The sequence below is a fragment of the Nannobrachium achirus genome (genome assembly GCF_963921795.1).
Source record: "Nannobrachium achirus genome assembly, chromosome: 15".
NCBI classification, from domain to species: domain Eukaryota; kingdom Metazoa; phylum Chordata; class Actinopteri; order Myctophiformes; family Myctophidae; genus Nannobrachium; species Nannobrachium achirus.
The window spans coordinates 7,871,211-7,886,055 of NC_137822.1; positions in this window are offsets into that span (position 1 = coordinate 7,871,211).

The window sequence follows — 14,845 nt, forward strand, 5'->3', positions numbered from 1 at the left end:
TTTTGCCAGCTTGGTGCCATGGGTTGCAACCCTAAAGCCTGTGTATTAAGCGGGGCCTGCCTGCCTAATGCATAGTTTGATATATAGTCCAGATCGGTTTTCCAACAATCTTAACCCCGAAGGCAAATCATGTTAATTTATGGCATAGGCCTACATGTGTCCCGAGGGGTATTAAGGAATGCTGAATCCAAATCTGATGTATGCCCAGCTCAGAAATGGCCGCTAAGACCTCAAACTGGACCATTTAAAGATGGCGGCCACCACTATGCTGAAACTAACAAAGTGCCAATATCTCGGCTTCCAAGCCACTTTCATGCTTTACACGTGTGTGTGTGTGTGTGTGTGTGTGTGTGTGTGTGTGTGTGTGTGTGTGTGTGTGTGTGTGTGTGTGTGTGTGTGTGTGTGTGTGTGTGCGCGTGCGCGTGCCTGCGTGTGTGTGTGTGTGTGTGTGTACGTACGTACATGTGTGCGTGTGTGCGTTCATTTTGTTCTGTTGCTAGTCATGGTTGCCAGTTCCCACCTGATGTCATGTGGGAGTTCAGACTTATCCAGACCATAATGAATAACTGATAGCTTGCATAACGTCTTCAGGCTAGGACTTAAATCTAAGATGCACAGGTGATCAGTGTTGAACCCTCCAAAGATGATGATACGACCTCCCACCATGCAACTGCACATCCCACGCATCCTACAGGGGCCTTTCCCCTTGGGCTCAACCTGCTTCCAGGAAAAGGTCTCTGGACTGAAATTCCACAGATCATTAAAGCGCTGTTTGGCATTCCAGCCACCAAATACATACAGCTCTCCATTGCAGGCAAAGGCTGAATGACTTGTACGTTCTTCTGGGAGAGGCTGTTCAGAAAGTATCTTCAGCCAGCAGTCGGTCTCTGTGTCAAACACAGTGTTGTTGTTTAAGTACCCCTGTCTCCCCCGGCCCCCAAATACAAACATCTTTCTCCCGATGATGGTGGCAGAGTGACACCATGAAGCAGGAGGTGGATTTCCTCTGGTCTTAATTAAAGACCAGACCATTATGCTGGTGTCCAACTTGTACATGTCATTAGTATATCTAGTGAGCCGGGTATTTCCTCCATACACATACATGACCCTCTTCAGGACACAAGCTGAGTGGGAACACCTTGCTTCTGGAATAGTCCCAGAAATATTGGGTTTGAACCAGCTGTGGGCGCCGACATCAAAGGCGTAAAGCACGTTGCAGTAAGGACACCCTCCCCAGATGTAGACGATTTCTTCTACCAGCACAGCTGTGTGGCCCCAGCGCCCGGAGGGAACCTCAATGGGACCTTTTCCTCTCGAATTTGTCACTGGGGGCAACTTCCTCCAACGCAAAGACAATGTGTTGAAGATGCAGACTTCAATCTGATCACTGGTTGTCAGATAGTTGTTTCCTCCAAATGAGTAGAGCTTTTGTCCGACTACCACAGCAGCATGGTAGGAATCCTCATGTCCTCCTTTCAGATATACTGTCCAGTGAAACATTTCACACAGCAGCACCCCCGTGAATCAGTGTAACGAAATTTACAGGATTTGTTGTTAAAGGACAATTTAATTAGTGGCCCCAAACACATTTGGTTTATTGGACGTTTACTTTTTAAGACAAACTGTACATTGGTTGTGATGACAATGTTGTGATGTCATTGCGTGATGATGTAATTATGTAGTATCTGGAATTTAGGTCCATCCAGACTAGTACAGAGCCCTGGTGGATCCCAGTCAACTAAGTATAGAGGGTTTAAAGGGCCTACACCATGCTTTTAAAACTATATTTTTTGTATAAATATATGCTCAAAATTGAGTCTTAGACAGGTTTTAACCCTCAACAAACACTCTGACCATTATTTTTGTTTGTTCTAGCTCTACTATAATGAGGCTCTCCAGCTGCAATACCAAAACGGCCTCTGTTTGCTCAGGGGCGCATCTAGTGGGGTTTTTCCAGAAAAAAAAGTTTTTTGAAAAAAAAAGTTTTTGAAAAAAAGTTTTTTGAAAAAGTTTTTAGAAAAAAAAATTTTTGAAAAAAAAATTTAAAATTTTTTTTTTTTTTTTTTTACTCTGAAAAAAAAAAACGGGAAACGCGTGTGACGTCACATGCGTCAACTCTCAGAACAGCACTGTTCTGAGAACCCGTGGAAAGCTTTTCATCTCTGTCTTCCCAAAACCAGAGAAAGACACAATGTACAGAAATAGGACTTTGTGAGGATAGAAGGTGCCAGTGGGACCCCAAAAAAAGGTTTTAAAATAGAAAAAGTGAAAATTCATGGTGTAGGTCCTTTAAGTGGCTAGACTGGCACGATCACAGATATAAAAAGCTAGATAGATACCTCATCCGCCGTTGCAGTTCATTGGCGCGACTGGTAAAACAGGACTAGCGGAAGTGTGGAAGGCACACTACTGACCAATCACAGCCTGCCTTTTCAGGGACTTAAATTCAAATTAAAAGGACCTTTATTGGCATGAGGAGACAAACGTTTACATTCTCCAAGCAAGTGCCTCTGGGAAAGAGGGAGTCCCGCATCTGATTGGCCTACCGAACGTCCTATTCTGTGACGCACAAGGAAGCGTCCTTCAGAATTCAGGAAGCTTGCCAGTCCTCTTTTACAAGTTTTTAGAGGTTTGCTCACATTTGATTTCAAATCAAAATATTTAATTAAAATAAAATCTACCTTGTTTAGTCAAAACTAGACCAGGTCAACCTGGTTGTGCCAGACCCCCTGTCTGTCATCATCATTTATGACATCATGCCTTTTGTAGGCATGTCATCATCATGTCATCATCATATATACCCTTTATATAGAAAACCCGGACAGACCGACATTTGCTTATGTAGGCCTACCCATTTCATGGGTCTGGCAAATATGCTTTGTAATATATTTCAGCAGTGTTGGCCACCCTCTTTAAATTGTCCATTTTGAGGGCTTAGTGGCCATTTTTGAGCTGGGCATACAGCAGGTTTGGATTCAGGACACTTTAATACCCCTTGAAAACATGTATGCCATGAATTAACATGATTTACCTTCAGCACTTTAAATAAGCACTTTTTCTGAAATCCTGCGTAGTCTAATACAGGCAGGCCCAGTTAATGCACAGGAGGTCCTTGAAATGGTGTATTCCTCTAGCAAGTTGTAAAGTTTTAGATGACTTATATAAAGATGACGTATATAAAATTGTCATCTCTTCTCTAAAAGTGACTAGAAAAAATACCTTACTGTACTGTACTTTACTGTACTCTACTGTACCTTACTGTACTGTACTCTACTGTAATCTACTTTACCTTATTGTACTGTACTTTACTGTACTCTGATGTACCTCATTGTACTGTACTTTGCTGTACTCTACTGTACCTTGCTGTACTGTATCTTACTGTACTTTACTGTACTCTACTGTACCTAACTGTACTGTACTGTACATATTCTGTGTTCTATAGCTATGGATTCTATGTGTTCTAGATCTATGGATTCTGTGTTCTAGATCTATGTTTTTGTGTACCTTGCTGTACTGTATCTTACTGTACTGTACTGTACTCTACTGTACCTTACTGTACACTACTGTATTGTACCTTACTGCCTTACTGTACTGTACCTAACTGTACTGTACTGTACATATTCTGTGTTCTATATCTGTGAATTCTATGTGTTCTATATCTATGAATTCTATGTGTTCTAGATCTATGAATTCTTTGTTCTAGATCTATGTTTTTGATTGTTGTTCTAGATCTCTCTCTCTCTCTCTCTCTCTCTCTCTCTCTCTCTCTCTGTGTGTGTGTGTGTGTGTGTGTGTGTGTGTGTGTGTGTGTGTGTGTGTGTGTGTGTGTGTGTGTGTGTGTGTGTGTGTGTGTGTGTGTGTGTGTGTGTGTGCACCTTCCCTCTTGTAACCTGAGACTTTGGTGATGATAATGACACATCGCTCCCAACTATGGATTGCACAATATATGCAAATTTGGGAAAATGTTTTAAACATTTTGGGATTATGAGAAGTAGAGACACAACTGAAGGTGGAAAAGTAGATGGTCAGCAAGGCTCAGGCGTTATTGATTTTTGCATTATATTTTTTAGACAACTGAACAACTGATGAACGTGGAGTTACAGATGGAGGGAGACACTATTGCTTTGGGACCCCATCCTAATTAGGTTGTGAGATGTAATGTCATTGGATTGATTTGTTTATGGGTTGTACAGTATATGTACAGTATGGTTATATGGTGAGATATATATTTCCTGTGATCGCGGCTTTGGTTACCTCTAATACACTGTCTCCCAAACAGTGGGTCGGGACCCATTTGTGGTTCACGGACCAATTTTCTATGAGTAAAAATCCCATTTTCTTTTTCCTACATTAATAAATATATATGTCACCGTTAGATCGAGAAACAGTTAGATCTAGAAAAAGAGCGCTCGTCGTGCGGCGCGGAGCAGAACAATTGCAGTCGCTTTGATCCACAACAATGACAACGACAACAGCGTCGGCAGGAATGATAGCTCCTCACCCCACGGAGGTTATGGTTAGGGTTAGGGTTAGGCATAGTTTTACTGAGGTTAAGGTTAGGGTTAGGGTTAGGCATAGTTTTACTGAGGTTAAGGGTTAGGGTTAGGGTTAGAGTTAGGCATAGTAAGCTAATGGCTAACTACAGCTGAGCTAGGCTGCTAGTAAACAACAGAGAAGGGTCGCAGACGAGTGACGTTGGGCGACTACACAAGTGAATGGCTGTTGTCGCCATCTCATGGTGACTACGCAGAATTACACAGGTGCGCTGATAAGAGACTATCAAAGTGAATTGATCCAGGTGGTGGTAGGGGTGTGTGGTGAATGACAAAACGAGCGCTCTTACCACGATCTAACTGAGTTACCCAATCTAACTGTAACATATACTGTATATATATTTCAAATGACTTTTTTACACATTTCTCTCTAATAATTCTATACATTCTATACAAACAAACACATGTTAACAAGTTTGTTATGATAGTTTTCCGATGTGAGAAAGCAGCCTGCAGTTTTTCAATAATTAATGTGGCACTACATTCAAACAACGCTTGTATACCAAGGTGTTTTTTAGGGGACTCCAAGCCAAGGTGCTGTTGTGAGTGACATTCCTTTTTGAAGCTTCACACTTTGAAATTCTTACTGCAATTACGGTCCTTTTTGCAGTTACGCTACAGTGTTGGTGGTGAAATGGAGAGTGACCTTGGAGAGACTGCAGGCAGCATCTCGAGAAATAATGTTGTTGGTGCATCAGGAAATGCACCAACAATATGAGGGCAGAGTGTTACAAATTCATTCAGTGGTATTCCCACAGTCCCTATCCTGCCGCTCACTGTGAGCTTACAAGGCTGTAATGAAACAGAATCATTGGGAAAGGTCTCATCTTCCAAGACAAAGCCCTCAGAGGCTCGTGGAGAGATTTGGTATCTGGGACAGTAAGCTAGTCATCCTACTTAAACATAACTGTAGGCCTGTAATAATACTGTAAATGTAAGGCAGGCCCTCTTTCTGTGGATAAGATTTAGTTATTTTTTACATTTGCATGCAGAGCACCGATTTGTCCCACACACAGACAGACATGTGTTGATTAACCATGTGAGCTGGGGTGCTAATAATTTGCCCCAAAATGTTTATTATTATTATTTCATTGCTTTTGTGGTGGGACTGGGTCAATCATTTCCAAACATGTTCCCACCACTCAGTAGCAATGAAGATCTTGTTTTCCAAAAGCATTCTACCACAAAGTTGATGTTGATGTTGTCACATTAGTCAGGGGGATAAATACGGTACTTAGCAGTAATATGTCAGCCCTGTCTGTGGACGCTTTTAACCGGGTATGATGTACTGTTGCTGGCAAGAGACATTTCTGAAGATTGGGGCAAGAAAGAAAAGGGGACGAGAAGGTTTGTGATTGCTATAGCTACACGTGTCTGTGGCTTGTTTTTGTGCTTTTTCTTCCAGCCTAAACACTCCCTGTCTTACTTGAGGTGCTTTTAAGGGGGGCTGACAGCGAAATGGATTAAATGGGCTTTGCTGACGGAACACATATCAAATCTGCGGGCATGCAATTGTGGGGCTGCGGCATTTGCAAGGCTTATGACTTCTGCTGAGCCCGTGGATCCATCATAGCCTCTTCCTCGCCTCTCCTCCTCTCGCATCTCAGAAGTGGAGGGAGAAAGGAGGAGGAGGAGGAGGGGGGAGAGCTCTCTTGATCACCTGCTTTGTCTGAAGTGAGTCACCTTGCAAATATATGAATAGTAAATGCAGGGAAAGTAATCTGGTGGCACACTGGTGGTGGTGCGTCCTCCTGTTTTTGCCCCTCCGGTTTAGCTACTGTGCATCTCAGGACCCATGGCATCTCGAATGCAGCAATGGTATGCAGATATTTTTCATCCCCCGCTGCACTGCCTCTTCTGTATCTCCTCCTTTCTTTGTCTCCCTCTCCTCTCCTCTCCTCCACCTCCTGTCCATCTCTCTCTCTCTCTCTCTCTCTCCCTCGTCCATTTGTTCCTTTCTCCTGCATGCCTTTTCTGCTCCCTTGCTCCCTCGTGTCACTCTCTCCTCTCCTCTCTCTCTCTCTCTCTCTCTCTCTCTCCCTCTCTCTCTCTCTCTCTCTCTCTCTCTCCCTCTCTCTCTCTCTCTCTCTCTCTCTCTCTCTCTCTCAGGGTGCATTTTTCCCCCCGGCAGGATGCATGACAGGGGAGCAGGTGGAACGGAGAGCAAATGACAAATCTCTCCCTGCGTCTGTCCGTCCCTCCCTCCCTCCCTCCATCTCTCTCTCTCTCTCTCTCCCTCTCTCTCTCTCTCCATCTCCCCCAGTGTCCTGCCAGAGGCCCTCCAGCCCCCCCCCCCCCTCCTCCCTCCCTCCTTCCCTCTCCCCAACCACCACCTTTCCATCCTATCTGGCCACATTGATATTCAAATGTACCCCGGCAGTGTTCCACCCTCTCTCACCACAAAGGCCTGGCCACAATAACCCTACCCGAGAGGGAGAGAGGGAGAGGGAGAGAGAGAGAGAGAGAGAGAGAGAGAGAGAAGGTGACATATGTCTGGTATGGCCACGTGAAATGGCAGATCACCTCCTCTGCGCTCTGTATTTGTGAAAGTATATAGCGTGTTCTTTGTCCCAGTGTGGGTTGCTGACGGTTTACGAAGAGATGTGAGGCCTTCGTGTAACTAATAAGAAGACTGGGAATGAGGCTAAATGACGTTTCTGCCTCGGAAACGCTGAGTCCTGCTCGTTCTTCTGAAACATCTGTTTGTGTGTACGTGTGTATGCATAATGTGTGTCTGTCTGTGTATGCATGCATGCATGCATGCCTTTGTGTGTGTGTGTGTGGGGGGGGGGGGGGAGGAATGGGGGCGGTTTCTGCATGAACTCCAAACATAGAGAAAGGCTGCTATCAAAGAAATATAAGAGACTGTGTGTTATTGTTATGGACAGGGTCCCCCATGGCAGGCCATGGTGGAGCCAATGTCTCACAACTGGCCATGAGCTATCATTATCTTTGCCTTCTTCCCCTCTCTGATGAATCTGCCCCAGCTCCTGGGCCGAGGAGCTTGGGCTTTATTTAATGGGCTCTTTCAGCCGTGGTCTGCTCCGGCGGAAGCCTCTTACAAACCCATTTAACCCATTTAGAACGGGTAGACATTTTGTGTATCATTATTTTATGCTTCAACTATTGAAAAATAGCAGATATACAAGCTCACAGCGCGGCACCGAGTGCCGCGCTGTGAGCTTGTAGATCTGCTATTTTTGAAAAATCGTGAAAACTTTTAATTTTGACCCGATTCTATAAGTGTCTTTTGAATCCTTCTAAGATTTTTTGAAAAAACCTATGTTTCTATGTCAGCAATCTGGCCAGCCATCGTCAAAGAAAAGGTCCTTTTCACTTAAATGGAGCTCAGTTAGTCTGTTCTTGAGAGACTACTATGTCAGTGGTTCTCAAACCTTTTCATGTGAAGGACGCCTAAAATGATATTTATTTGGCCACGGACCCCCATCTCAAAATATCTAGTTCCAGGGACCACCCAGAAGCAAAATTTGAGTTACAAACGTTCGCTCTAAAAAGACATATATTCAAAGATTTGCACACATTTTCATGACTCTTTTTTTTTCAAAAATAGCAGATCTACAAGCTCGCAGCGCGGCACTCGGTGCCGCGCTGCGAGCTTGTATATCTGCTATTTTTCAACAGTTAAAGCAGTCAATAATTCTAGGCCCTAAATGGGTTTTAAAGCAGGGTCTATGGATTTCATGGCTCCCCGGGCGCTCTCTCTCCCTCTTTCAATAAGGTGAAGTCCAAGGCTTTATCCATCCGTCAATGGGCCAGGGGAACAGTGGATGCTGCAGTTTTTTAATCCCGGCGACGCCACTGTCCACTGTATGCTTGGCTGTTCCCTGATAGGACCGGCCATCTCTCCACCTCACCTGGGGGACGTTTTAGTTCCATGTGGCAGAGCGGATTTATTGTCGCGCGGATGGGGATCGGGATTGGGCACCTCGGACAGTGTCTGCTGGAGCCAGGGAAGCAGAGATGGAGAGATGTGCAGGTGTATACTGTAGAGGGAGAGATGGGGGAACAGGGGCTGGCGAGGAGCTGAGAGGTTCTTCGGATGTTACTGGTTCTTCAGAAAACAGGTTCTTAGCGTTCTTCATTATAATGATGATCAGGGGTCTTCAACGTTTTCAGGCCAAGTACCCCTTAGTTGAGAGGGAGATGAAGCAGGGACCCCCACAACCTTTTTATTGATTCCATATAGTTTGATCATTTGACCCTCTACCTCTATCTCTTTGCTGAAAACAGCCGATCTACAAGCTCACAACGCCTCGCTCTGCGAGGCGTTGTGAGCTTGTAGACCTGCTATTTTTGGCTAAAGTTGTCAGAATATGGAACTAGGGTTCAAGTGGTTAATATAAGTCTATCACACAAAGATTTGGAAGTCAGGGGTCATGGACCCCCTGTTGAAGACCCTTGATATAGATTATAGAGTATAAATCAGCCTTTATGAGACTCAAACGCAAGCACAAACACTTCTAGGCATGCACATGCATGTCTGTGTGTGCTGTGCATCACATACTATTGCATTCATCATCTCTATCTGTAGTAAATCAATCTGGCTGCTAATGATCAGGAATATTGACCCAAACCTGAATGATGATCTACTGTATTGTGTGACCTTTGAGAGTCACCCAAAATTATCCATACATTATACTATTATCACCCTGGTGTCCCTATTTTGGGCATTGCATTATTATAGCGGAAAAAGGATCAAAACGTTGTCCACATAAAATAAATGATTATGATAAAGCTTGTAGATCAGCTATTGTCGGAATAGCTGAAGTATATAATAGGGCTTAGGTGGTTAAACTACTTTCATATTCCAATTTGTGACTTGATTAATAGGTCATCTCTTTATTCAAATGAAATCACACTAGCAGAGGTTAAGCCAGTTTATCCAGAATTTAGCAGCACTATCCAAGCTCAGGAACTCAAAAACACCTTACATCAATTGCTTATTTATGCCATTTGACTCGGCAGAGATCTGCTCATAAGCAGGGTGGGGGTATGACATTGGGGACAACAGATACTAGATGCAAATACCTGTCTGTTTGGCCTTTGAGCATCTGTTATTTACTATCCATGCATTTGAGACTGCCTCACCAGCGTAAAACACACAGCAGAGGAAGTCTGGTTGATGTATCATAGGATTTCAGACCTAAATTAAATTTGACTATTTTCTGTTTGATCAATATGCTATTGGAAACATTCACACATCGTCACCCCAGAGAATGGCACGGTACTGCCTAATGGCATTATCAGAACCCATCGTTTCACTGAGGTCAGAGGATGGAGACTGGGAAGTAAAAGGGAAAGATTATCCACCAACATATTCCAACATAATAAACAATATTCCACTGTATATGATCACGTGGGCAGTTGTCTTGGTAATAAAATGATGTAAACCTGAATTAATACCTACTTCATGACATGCCTCTGCAAGTTCAAACTTGTGAACTTGTACTGAACTTGAGTTGCAGAGCTTTGCAACCATGTGGTCTCAGTTGCAGGTATTGGTGGGGGTACCAGGGATACAGGTCAGGTCAGGTGTGCACTATGGACATCTGGGCACCTGATGTAAAATTGGCTATTTTTTCCAAAATGTTAAAAGTTTAATATTTGAAAAATGGTCTTTAGTACAGGTATATGTAAAGTATGATGCGAATGATGCGAACATGCACGGTATCCTACATCATTATCAGACCTAATTTTATCCTTCAACTTCTTGTTTATGCCCCAAAATGACTGACATACAGGTTTTGTAGCAATTGTAGAAATATTAGACTTTAATTGTCAATTGTTTATGTTTTGTTTATAAGAACATTATAATGGTGTGTAAAAATCACACCCGTGTGAAGTGGAGCTGTGTGTGTGTGTGTGTGTGTGTGTGTGTGTGTGTGTGTGTGTGTGTGTGTGTGTGTGTGTGTGTGTGTGTGTGTGTGTGTAGATCATGTGTACCGATTTTTGTGACATTTGAAGAAAATATGTAGGAAAAGGAGCAAAAAGTGTGTTTTGGAGAAAATTCAAGATGGCGGAAAATCTATCCTGGCGCAAATGGGCGTGGCCTATATGGGGAGATGCGTCTTGACCCAAGGAATCCAGGGAAAAAATAATTTTAATTTTCCGATCTACGGTTCAAGAGTTACGGGGCAAAACGTAAAATGGGCCGTTATAGCGCCACCATGAGGCCGAGTGATGTAATTATTTTTCGATTCATTCTTAAAATCATTATGAATCTCCTCTCCGAGGTTTGAAACTGTAGCTCCTATGGTTTACGAGAGAAAAATACTTGAAAGTGATTTCTTGCATTGTCCCATTATAAGTCAATGGGGACAATTAAGCGTTGTTTTTTGCCGATTACGTCGGCATGGTAAGGCGGATCGGAACGAAAGGTAATAGAACACCATTCCCGGCCGAGCTGCACATTTTGATGTATATATTGCGCGAGTGGCGTAAATGGTGCGGCACTAGTTACGCGCCGAAGTCAGGCTACATACACACAGACACACAGACAGACACACACACAGACCCACACAGCCACGTATAGGGAGCTGCACACAGCTCCAAAAAAGACAATCTAAAATTTGCCACAGACACATTTGTCCGTGTACGGCCATATTGATGACCCCTGCCTGAGCGGTTTAAAAAATACAGTTTACCAGTATCAGATAATGAGAATGTGTATAGAGCCCATGCACACACATAATGTTTCCATTAAAGTAAATAAATAATAAACGGAGGAAACAGAGTAACAGTAAATCATCATCTTTCCTCCCCATAAATTCATACTGGAGACATCCTTGCACACAAACACAGGTATACCGGTATGTATGTTGGACACAGTCTGAGTCCTACACTCCCCTTCAATGCCAGCAAGGCATGGGCCGGAAACAGGTGTATGGTCACCCGCCAATCTAGAATACCCCACACAGAGATTACAAGCCCCTGGGCACTGCAATTTAACACTGCGCTGCAACACACTGCAGAACAGGGGCGTCAGTTGGGTATGGCAGGGGTATGCAGCTGCCATACCCTGGGTCCAGGGGGGAAAATAAAAGTTACTTTTAAATATAAATCCATGAATGTCTCTTCTGTTCTGGTTATTATGTTGTTAAATTACAGTGAAATAACTACAAATGCAAAATGTAACAAAATGGTCACTTTAACAAGGTATTATAATCTCCCCACTTGACAAAATGGTATATTCCCAGGTAGGTCAGCTGCACAGGTGCAATTCATTATTGTTAATTGTAGCACGTTTACTAACATGCCATGTTTAGCTGCACTTGAACAACCGTTCCAAGCTGCCATATCAAGTCCAAGAAACCGTAGAAACCAGTAAGACTCCCTAATCGGGAGATAAGCGACCAACGGTCGCTTATCTCCACAAATAGGCCAAAAGTTTGTTTTACCAAAATCGGCCTGATGGTGGTGCTAGATGGGACAGATGCGTTTTGATTACATGACTGTAGAGATACTGTGCGATTTGTGTGATTTTAGGGCAAAATCTGTAGGAGCAGTGTCCAAATATGTGTTTAAAAAAATCGGCCTGAAGGTGGCGCTAAGTGGGACAGATCCATGTTGATGAGATGAGTGTAGACATACTGTGTACCGATTTGCGTGATTTTAGGGCAAAATCTGTAGGAGCAGTGTCCAAAAATGTGTTGGAAAAAATTGGCCTGATGGTGGCGCTATATGGGACAGGTCCATGTTGATGACATGAGTGTAGACATACTGTGTAGAGATTTGCGTGATTTTAGGGCAAAATCTGTAGGAGCAGTGTCCAAAAATGTGTTTTAAAAAATCGGCCTAAAGGTGGCGCTATATGGGACAGATCCATGTTGATGAGATGAGTGTAGACATACTGTGTAGCGATTTGCGTGATTTTAGGGCAAAGATTGTAGGAGCAGTGTCCAAAAATGTGTTTTAAAAAATCGGCCTGAAGGTGGCGCTATATGGGACAGATCCAAGTTGATGACATGAGTGTAGACATACAGTGTACCGATTTGCGTGATTTTAGGGCAAAAATTGTAGGAGCAGTGTCCAAAAATGTGTTTTGCAAGAATCTGCCTCATGGTGGCGCTAGAAGAGGGCCATGTGAGAAATGAGGGGTGGGGTCTCCGCGCCGCCGAGGCGGACGAATAGGTACCGGCCCCGGCTCTCCCGGTTGCTTCTAGCCCGAGTTAAGGCATTTTATGTGAGCAGCAGTGGAGGGGGTCCTCCACTGGGGGCGCCACCACTTTTGCATCCGTTCTGGGGCACCAGGAGTCGGTGGTCCCCGGGAATTCCCCGTGATCAGCCCCGTTGGGGTGGTCATTTTTGCACATTTGGTAATCTTTTACACCTGGGGTCCTTGGAGGTTGTAGTTTGGCAGGCAAGGAGTTTGTGTGGATATTTTGGCATGGATCGGGGCAACGGTGGCGGAGATATGAGTAGGGGGAAAGTGTGACGTGTGACGAGTGACGTGACGGAGGGAAGGACAGACTGACGGCTGGTGGGGGTTTGGATAGTATGAGAGTGTAAAAGTAACTGCGACCTACGGTCGCAACTAGGAGAAAAAATAAAATGTACTTCTTAAAATAAATTCCTCATGCCTGTTGCTAAGGTATGGCAACATGTCTGGTGTTGTCTGCCTTCGCGCGCGTGCAAGACACCAGTCATGTTGCCATACCTTAGCTTTTTCTGAACTGACGCCACTGCTGCAGAATGACCTCCCCTTAGGGCACAACACACAATATTGCACTGCAAGCAGAATCCCTCTCCACCCCAACCATACGTTTGCTATAATCGTACAGAAGATCTATATATCTAGTTCCCTCAGCTGCTTTCCAAAATCCGGTTCTATGGCTCGCTTCTGCTCTTTCAAAATCATTTCATATAAACCACATACATGCAAAGACTGACAACTGTTTTTGTTTTTGCTCTGTTTGTGTCTTGGCCTGTCTTCCACTTCTGACCATAGAGGGCACCACAAATGCAAAGAGTTGAACGGTATGTCAGAAATGCAATTTCCATGCAGTCCTGGTGGCTGGAACCCATATGGCCTACACAGCCCTATCTGGCCTGGTGGAGATTGCCCTTTCAACTTGTGGATGTTTTTATGGTAAGACTCTTGTAGTGGACGAGGGTCTTTATGTTGTGTGTGTAAGTGTAACAAGAAATCTTGTGAAATACAATGTTGTCAACCAATCATCAAGGATGATGATACACGAAAGAAGAAGAAGAAGAAGAAGAAGAAGTGTAAAAATGTTTATATTTGATGCTTTTTCACTTTGTGAGTACTAGTAAGACACCTGAGGGTGGAATTTGACCTCAGGGTGACATGCGACCTCGCCCTAAAGGGCGAGGTCGCGCCAATTCTTGACCATCTGGCCAACCACAGCGTTTCTCTGACGATTCTAGTTGTTGTCATTCTGGGGGGAGTTTGTTCATGTTTTGTGAGGGTATCAACCCTAGGAGACACGGGGAGAACATGCAAACTCCACACAGAAAGGCCCTATCGCCAACCCCACCTAGGGTGTGAGCGATAGGGCCTAAACATGGAGATGTGGAGAACACTATATATGGAGATCCAGTCCATCATGTCATATGGGACTACCGTCATAGACAGTAGCCATTGTTAGGCCGGAGTCAATGGCTGTCTGTCTGTCTGACTGTCTGTACAGGAAGTGATGTCACATGACATACTTTTATGCCCATATATGAGTCATTCTGTACCACATCTCCATGTTTAGGCCAAACAGGTTCGCTCCATTTCTCCATGTATAGGTCCAAATGACCAACGTCGAGCTTGACAAGGAGGATACCGCACATTGTACCTCATCCACCATTTCTTCTCTCTCCTTTTGGTATCTTTATCCTCCTCCTCCTTTTTTTCTTTTTTATTCTTCTCTTTTTTTCACAGCCGCCCCCATATTTACTTATAAATATATATTAAATTCTAAGAACGTTTCGAGTACCAGTTTGATACAAGAGCGAATAAGCGCTACACTTCTGGAATCCTGTGCGTCGACTTAAAGTCGGATCCAGGCCTAATAACTTTATCTAGCCGCCCCCGTTGCCACCTCCTTTTCTTTTCTGAGACACATTGTACCTCATCCACCCTTTCTTCTCTCTCCTTTTGGTATCTTTATCCTCCTCCTCCTTTTTTTGTCTTTCTTAGTCTTGTGTATCCTTCTCTTTTGGCTACTGTCTATGACGGTAGTCCCATATGACATGATGGACTGGACTATCTCCATATATAGTGTTATCCACATTTCGTGTAGCACTTCTAGATCTAGACTGAA